This window comes from Scylla paramamosain, chromosome 12, assembly GCF_035594125.1.
Source record: "Scylla paramamosain isolate STU-SP2022 chromosome 12, ASM3559412v1, whole genome shotgun sequence".
NCBI classification, from domain to species: Eukaryota; Metazoa; Arthropoda; class Malacostraca; order Decapoda; family Portunidae; genus Scylla; species Scylla paramamosain.
This window is the reverse complement of record NC_087162.1, coordinates 20,045,448-20,052,947: the sequence shown is the minus strand read 5'-3', so window position 1 is coordinate 20,052,947 and position 7,500 is coordinate 20,045,448.

The following is a 7,500-nucleotide window of genomic DNA, read 5'->3' as shown; positions in this document are numbered from 1 at the left end:
TTCTATTCATTTCAATTTCAGTAAAAAAAAAAAAGGCGTCACTTAACAACAAAAAATCTAACAAACAATGAAAAGGAGGAAAAAAATGAGAGGAAGGAAAGTTACAACAGGAGGCCTAAAGAAAAATCTAAGACTGAAATTGATGAAAAAAAAATGTAATTGATATTGATGACAGACAGACAGACAAAAAATGGAAGATTTGGAGAAAAAAAAAAAAAAATGGAAAGAGGAGAAGCAGGATGAGGAGGATGATGGAAGGGGAGATGAGAGGAGGGAGAAAATGACGCGACCACGAGGGCAAAGAGGTGAAGAGGGGAAAAAAGGGATAGATGGAAGCAAAAAACAAGGAAGGAAGGAAGGAAGGAAGGAAAAGAGGATAAGGGGAAAAAGTAGGGGAGGAGAGAGGGGTCAGAGAGAAATCTAAGGGCATCAGTCTTCATTTCTTCCTAATTCTTCTTAGGAAGCAAAACAGAGACATGGAGGGAGAAGAGAAGGAAGAAGGGAAATGGAAGAAGACGAGGAGGAGGAATTATGTGAGGCGAGAGGGGAGGGAAAGAGGGATTGAGTGAGGGAGAGTGGAGGATGAGAGGGGAGAGGATAGGTGTTAGCAGTGGTAAGTAGTGGCCGTGAGAGAGAGAGAGAGAGAGAGAGAGAGAGAGAGAGAGAGAGAGAGAGAGAGAGAGAGAGAGAGAGAGAGAGAGAGAGAGAGAGAGAGAGAGAGAGAGAGAGAGAGAGAGAGAGAGAGAGAGAGAGAGAGAGAGAGAGAGAGAGAGAGAGAGAGAGAGAGAGAGAGAGAGAGAGAGAGAGAGAGAGAGAGAGAGAGAGAGAGAGAGAGAGAGAGAGAGAGAGAGAGAGAGAGAGAGAGAGAGAGAGAGAGAGAGAGAGAGAGAGAGAGAGAGAGAGAGAGAGAGAGAGAGAGAGAGAGAGAGAGAGAGAGAGAGAGAGAGAGAGAGAGAGAGATAATAGCAATGGCCTTGATTTAAGACTTGAGATTCATTAAGAAAACCGAAAGATCATCACTCTAAAATTAAGAACCTTTTTTTTCTCTCTGATAAAAGTTTTCTTAAATTTTCGTTTTTCCTTTTTTCCCCTCTTTAATTAATTGTTTGTCGGGTGTTGACTTTCCAATCTCTCTCTCTCTCTCTCTCTCTCTCTCTCTCTCTCTCTCTCTCTCTCTCTCTCTCTCTCTCTCTCTCTCTCTCTCTTATCGGTTTTTCCCTCTTCCTTCCTTCTCACTACATTTGCTTCTCACCCTTCCCTTCATTTTCCACATCACTCCATCTTTACCTCCTATTAATCTCTCTATTCCCTCTTTTCTCTTTCCCTCCCTCCACCTTTCTGTTTCTCTCACTATCTCTCATTTTTTTCCCTCACCGCAGCGGAAGGAAGTACAGGCAGACGGGAAAAAGTTCAAACACCGAAGGGGAAGGAATATGATAACAACCCCCCCCCCCTCTCTCTCTCTCTCTCTCTCTCTCTCTCTCTCTCTCTCTCTCTCTCTCATAAATTCATGAATCTTTCTTACTTAACTTATGCGTCACTTTTCTTTCCACTATTGCTTCCTCCTCCTCCTCCTCCTCCTCCTCCTCCTCCTCCTCTTCTTCCTCCTCCTTTTCCTCTTTCTCCTTCATCTTTTTTGCCCTTCTTTTTCTCCCTCCTTTTTCATTTCTTCCATTTTTCTTCAACTTTTCCTATTCTTTCTCCTCCTTTACCTCTTATTCTTCCTTCATCTCCTTTGCCCTTTCTTTTTCTTCCTTCTTCTCCTTCATCTCTATTTTTTTAAATTCCTCCTCCTTCCTTCTTTTCATCCTCCTTCTTCTCTTCCTCTTTCTATTCCTACCTTCTTACTTTTCTTTTCTATTTTCTCCCCCCATTTCAAATACAGCCGTGTACTTTCTCATCTAATACTTGCTCCTGTTCTTCTTCCTCACTATTTTCATCTTCATCTGTCCTTTACTACTACCCCTTTATATTTACACCATCGCCTCTCTCTCTCTCTCTCTCTCTCTCTCTCTCTCTCTCTCTCTCTCTCTCTCTCTCTCTCTCTCTCTCTCTCTCTCTCTCTCTCTCTCTCTCTCTCTCTAGCAAGGTGCCATTAAATTAATTCCAATATACTGTGTTACTCTGTGCCTTCAATATTACCTTCCCCTTTTCCACCTAACTGCCTCACCTGCCTTTACTTTCCTCTCTTAAATGCATCTTACGTAGTGTTGGACTAAACAGTTCCTGGCAGAGATATGAAAAATTGCAGGAAGGGAAGAGTACTTAGGGAGGATAGATCAAATGAAGGAGGAGAGGTAGGATAGGTGTAAAGAAAGGTTATGAATAAATAGAAATTGAAGGAAACGGGGGAAGAAAGAGAGGGATTATTAAAGAAAAGGGGAGAACGGGAAGAGAAAAAGAGGATACGTGTAGAGAAATATAAAAGGAAGGATGGAAAAGGGAGGAAGTAAGAAAGAGATTTAGATAAGTTATCAGCGAAAGGGAAGAAATGGGTAAAGGAGAACGAGGAGGAAAGTGGTCAAGGAAGGTTAAGGATAGAAGGAATGGAAGAGTGTAGGTGAATGGAGGTGAGGGGGGACGGGCAGGTGAAGGTGTTATGAATGGAGGAGGTAAAGCAAAGGTTGTCTTCCTCTTCTTTCGTTTTCGGGAATGGGAAGTTAGTGTTCAGTTACTGTTTAGTCAGCTGTTTATTTATTTATTTTTTTCTTTTGTGTGTGTGTGTGTGTGTGTGTGTGTGTGTGTGTGTGTGTGTGTGTGTGTGTGTGTGTGTGTGTGTGTGTGTGTGTGTGTGTGTGTGTGTGTGTGTGTGTGTGTGTGTGCTCCTGTTGGTTTTTAGTTTTTTTTTTTGTGTCAGAATGTTTATTATTTTTTCTTGGTTACACACACACACACACACACACACACACACACACACACACACACACACACACACACACACACACACACCATAATAATGTCCAAGCTCCTTTGTTTCTTATCTGTTCATATAACTCATGTACATACCTCAACACCCACCCACCCACCCACTCGTCCACTCACCCCTCCCAGCCCCCCCCCCACACACACACACACACCATAACTAAGTACGTACAAACATAAATTGACAAACATTTTATCCATTAACTTAATCTCCATCCACTCTCGTATATATTTTTCACCCTTACAAGCTTTCCACATTATCAAAATCACCTTCTCCTCCCTCCTTATTTCCTTCCCTTTCCTTCCCTTGCCTTTGCTTCTCCCTTTACTTGAAGCTTTATATTCTTCTCTTAGTCTCTCCCAAGCATTACTGGGCGCAGAGGGCGAGCGAATTACCTATAGGAGGTGTGCTTGGGGGAAACGAAGGAGATAGTGTAACTCTGCATGAAACGAATTTGATAGAAAAAATAACAAGGGAAGGAAGGAAGGAAGGAAGGAAGGAAGGAAGGAATGAAGGAAGGAAGGAGGGAGAGAGGAGAGTATGGAAGGAAGGAAGGAAGGAAGGAAGGGAGGAAGGAAGAACAAGAGAAAAAAAGAAGGAAGGAATGAAGTGAAGGAGGAAGGAAAGGAGAAAAGAACAACGAAAAAAAACAAAAGAGCGAAGGATGGAAGAAATGGGAACAATATGGAGAAAATATGAAGAAAAGTATAATAAAAAAAGGAAAAAAATAAGGATGGAAAGAAGAAAAGGGAAACAAGAAAAAAGGAAGGAAGGAAGAAAAGACGGACATACTTATGGAAGAAAAGATACAAAAGATCAAAAGAAAAACTGCTAATTAGGCAACAAGAAAATACGTCCCAAGAAGAAGAAACAAGAAATTGAATGGATGAGAGAGAGAGAGAGAGAGAGAGAGAGAGAGAGAGAGAGAGAGAGAGAGAGAGAGAGAGAGAGAGAGAGAGAGAGAGAGAGAGAGAGAGAGAGAAAAAGGGAGGCAGATGAAATATAATCTTTGCAAATATCAGGCCAAATCTTCACTTTCCAACCTTTTATTTTTTCTCTCTCTCTCTCTCTCTCTCTCTCTCTCTCTCTCTCTCTCTCTCTCTCTCTCTCTCTCTCTCTCTCTCTCTCTCTCTCTCTCTCTCTGTATTCATCTCATTTACATCTCTTCTCCCTCGTTACTCCACCTCCTCCTCTTTCTCCTAAGTTTTGTCCCATTGTCTTTTTTTCCCATGTTCGATTCAGCTTCTAATTTTATGCCTTCATTAAATTCGCCCACTTTCTTCTCATTATTCTCTGTTCTGCGTCTTTCTTTCTTTTCTTGTCATTTTTTTTTTATGTAGGAGGGACATTGGCCAAGGGCAACAAAAATCCAATAAAAAAAAATGCCCACTGAAATGCCAGTCCCATAAAAGAGTCAAAGCAGTAGTCAAAAATTGATGGATAAGTGTCTTAAAACCTCCCTCTTGAAGGGATTCAAGTCATAGTAAGATGGAAATACAGAAGCAGGCAGGGAGTTCCAAAGTTTACCAGAGAAAGGGATGAATTATTGAGAATACAGGTTAACTCTTGCGTTAGAGAGGTGGAAAGAATAGGGGTGGGAGAAAGAAGAGACTTGTGCAGCGAGGCCGCGGGAGGAGGGGAGGCATGCAGTTAGCAAGATCAGATGAGCAGTCAGCATGAAAATAGCAATAGAAGACAGCTAGAAATGCAACATTGCGACGGTGAGAGAGAGGCTGAAGACAGTCAGTCAGAGGAGAGGAGTTGATGAAACGAAAAGCTTTTGATTCCACCCTGTCTAGAAGAGCAGTATGAGTGGAACCCCCACAGACATGTGAAGCATACTCCATACATAAGGCCCTTGTACAGAGTTAGCAGCTGTGGGGGTGAGAAAAACTGGCGGAGACGTCTCAGAACACCTAACTTCATAGAAGCTGTTTTAGCTAGAGATGAGATGTGAAGTTTCCAGTTCAGATTATAAGTAAAGGACAGACCGAGGATGTTCAGTGTAGAAGAGGGGAACAGTTGAGTGTCATTGAAGAAGAGGGGATAGTTGTCTGGAAGGTTGTGTCAAGTTGATAGATGGAGGAATTGAGTTTTTGAGGCATTGAACAATACCAAGTTTGCTCTGCCCCAATCAGAAATTTTAGAAAGATCAGAAGTCAAGCGTTCTGTGGCTTCCCTGCGTGAAATGCTTACCTCCTGAAGGGTTAGACGTCTATGAAAAGACGTGGAAAAGTGCAGGGTGGTATCATCAGCGTAGGAGTGCATAGGACAAGAAGTGTGGTTTAGAAGATCATTAATGAATAATAAGAAGAGAGTGGATGACAGGACAGAACCCTGAAGAACACCATTGTTAATAGATTTAGGAAAAGAACAGTGACCGTCTGCCACAGCAGCAATAGAACGGTCAGAAAGGAAACTTGAGATGAAGTTACAGAGAGAAGGATAGAAGCCGTAGGAGGGTAGTTTGGAAATCAAAGCTTTATGCCAGACTCTATCAAAAGCTTTTAATATGTCCAAGGCAACAGCAAAGTTTCACCAAAACCTCTAAAAGAGGATGACCAAGACTTAGTAAGGAAAGCCAGAAGATCACCAGTAGAGCGGCCTTGACGGAACCCATACTGGCGATCAGATAGAAGGTTGTGAAGTGATAGATGTTTAAGAATCTTCCTATTGAGGATAGATTAAAAAACTTAAGATAGGCAGGAAATAAAAACAATAGGACGGTAGTATGAGGGATTAGAACGGTCACCCTTTTTAGGAAAAGGTTGAATGTAGGCAAACTTCCAGCAAGAAGGAAAGGTAGATGTTGACAGACAGAGCTGAAAGAGTTTGACTAGGCAAGGTGCAAATACGGAGGCACAGTTTCGGAGAACAATAGAAGGGACCCCCATCAGGTCCATAAGTCTTCCGAGGGTTTAGGCCAGCAAGGGCATGGAAAACATCATTGCGAAGAATTTTAATAGGTAGCATGAAGTAGTCAGAGGGTGGAGGAGAGGGAGGAACAAGCCCAGAATCGTCCAATGTAGGATTTTTAGCAAAGGTTTGAGGGAAGAGTTCAGCTTTAGAAATAGATGTGATAGCAGTGGTGCCATCTGGTTGAAATAGAGGAGGGAAGGAAGAAGAAGCAAAGTTATTGGAGATGTTTTTGGCTATGTGCCAGAAGTCACAAGGGGAGTTAGATCTTGAAAGGTTTTGACACTTTCTGTTAATGAAGGAGTTTTTGGCTAGTTGGGGAACAGACTTGGCAGAAATATAAAGTGCATGAGATTCTGATGATGGAATGCTTAAGTACCTTTCGTGGGCCACCTCTCTATCATGTATAGCACGAGAACAAGCTGTGTTAAACCAAGGTTTAGAAGGTTTAGGTCGAGAAAAGAGTGAGGAATGTACGCCTCCATACCAGACACTATCACCTCTGTTATGCGTTCAGCACACAAAGACGGGTCTCTGACACGGAAGCAGTAGTCATTCCAAGGAAAATCAACAAAATACCTCCTCAGGTCCCCCAACTAGCAGAGGCAAAACGCCAGAGGCACCTTCGCTTAGGGGGATCCTGAGGAAGGATTGGAGCAATAGGACAAGATACAGATATGAGATTGTGATCGGAGGAGCCCAACGGAGAGGAAAGGGTGACAGCATAAGCAGATGGATTAGAGATCAGCAAAAGGTCAAGAATGTTGGGCGTTTCTCTAAGACGGTCAGGAATACGAGTAGGGTGTTGCACCAATTGCTCTTGGTCGTGGAGGATAGCAAAGTTGAAGGCTAGTTCACCAGGATGGTCAGTGAAGGGAGAGGAAAGCCAAAACTGGTGGTGAACATTAAAGTCTCCAAGAATGGAGATCTCTGCAGAAGGGAAGAGGGTCAGAATGTGCTTCACTCTGGAAGTTAAGTAGTCAAAGAATTTCTTATAGTCAGAGGAGTTAGGTGAGAGGTATACAACACAGATAAATTTAGTTTGAGTGACTCTGTAGTCGTAGCCAGATGGTGGAAAACTCGGAAGATTCAAGAGCGTGGGCACGAGAGCAGGTTAAGTCATTGCGCACATAAACGCAACATCCAGCTTTGGATCGAAAATGAGGATAGAGAAAGTAGGAGGGAACAGAAAAGGGGCAACTGTCAGTTGCCTCAGACACCTGAGTTTCAGTAAGGAAAAGAAGATGAGGTTTAGAAGAGGAGAGGTGATGTTCTACAGATTGAAAATTAGATCTTAGACCGCGAATGTTGCAGAAGTTAATGAAGAAAAAGTTGAGGGGGGTGTCAAGACACTTAGGGTCGTCGACAGAAAGGCAGTCCGACCTGGGGACATCTATGGTCCCCTCCCCCAGATGGGGACTCCGAGGCTGGTGTAGGAGTCGCCATGATAATTTTGAAATTTTTGAGTGAAGGGTGTGTGTGTGTTATTAGGTGCTTGTAGTTTTTTGTGGAGGAAGAGAGTTGTCTTCAGAGGGCAGGCTGTGACTGCCCCCTTGTGTTGTGAGACACAAAGGGAAACGAACGTTCAGTGAGGTCACAGCTGGGTTTAATTATAAGTTCACAGCACCCCCTGAACAGTGCTTTAGACCTCACTGGGAGTA